At 34.7% G+C, this 1,251-nt stretch overlaps 1 protein-coding gene across 1 annotated transcript in view; it reads left to right on the forward strand.

Moving 5' to 3' along the window:
* The window catches only part of ZNF385D (zinc finger protein 385D), an 849,687-nt gene that overhangs the window by 246,003 nt on the left and 602,433 nt on the right, over positions 1-1,251 (forward strand). The window lies entirely within an intron of this gene.

The following is a 1,251-nucleotide window of genomic DNA, read 5'->3' on the forward strand; positions in this document are numbered from 1 at the left end:
CTGGTGGTGTGTGATTAAGTGCTCAGCTGCTAATAAAAAGTGGTCTGATTCCATCCACAATTCCAGAAGATAAAACTTTTAGCCAGTTGCTTCCAAAGTTTAAAACAATGGAAATCTGGGTGTATTCTACTCGGTCTGAGTCAGACTAGGCTGGCAGGCAAAGGTAAATGAGTGGTATGTGTGCCCTATGCCTAATCTACTCTCTTAATACCTCAAAGGTGAATAATTGAAAACACAGTCTTAATGGATAGGGCTTATTAACATAACAAAACCTTTCCCCCAAACTTTTAAGTATAGGGGTTGTGATTTCAATACATGTTTGAGGGGATGCAATTCAGTCCATACCAATGTCCAATAAGTCATACATCTTGGCGTTATTGTTTTTACACTTAGTCAAGATCAAATTAGCATATAGCTTTACTAAGTTTGAAACCTGTAGTCAATGGTAAGCAAGGAGATGAAAGGAATATATTTCCCTAAAAACTCCTTGAGTACTATTTGCCTCCTTATAAATTTAAAAATATATATCACTCACCTTTGCACTTTATGTTCCAAGTTTAGATCATTTTTCTGAAACTATGGACCATTATTATTATTGTTATTATTATTATTTTCCCTTGTTTTATTATTTATCCCTGGGCAAATGTATATTCGATCAGTCCTAAGAAGTGTTTGGTGGCTTGAAATTGAGAAAAGATGCCTGATGCTGATAAGTGAAAGTAAATGAATAAAGACAACCTTTGATAAATATTAACCTTTATATAAGACAAAGTTCCTGTTGCTGTTTCTGAATATTTATATCTAAAATATTTATTGAAGCTTAGATTCTATATGCAAAGTGACTAATGCATATTTATTGTGCTTTTCCTTTTATAATACCAACAAAAATAAGACAGATATAGTATATATATATATATAGATATGCTAGAGACCTTAAATGAGAAACTGGTTGATCATTAAAATACTGTAGATCCAATATCCTATTACATTTCTGGTATCTGATACAGATAATTAAATGCATGTCTACCCTGTGTGTGAAATAGGATATTGCGTGGGACATTGTGCCCATACTGGAGTACAACTCATGGGACTGTGCTTCTGGTTGTCCTTGTCACTGCTTCCTATTGCTAGAGGTGCTGACAGAGGCCAGAGTAATATGAGTTAGCTAGAAGGGTAATGGTGGAAAGGAAGCAAAAATTTGTATATATGAGAGGGAAAGGAAACAGGTGCCTAAGCCCTATCTGCTGTGCA

This window comes from Echinops telfairi, unplaced genomic scaffold, assembly GCF_000313985.2.
Source record: "Echinops telfairi isolate 266 unplaced genomic scaffold, ASM31398v2 ScPeMD7_7420;HRSCAF=8458, whole genome shotgun sequence".
Classification (NCBI taxonomy): Eukaryota; Metazoa; Chordata; class Mammalia; order Afrosoricida; family Tenrecidae; genus Echinops; species Echinops telfairi.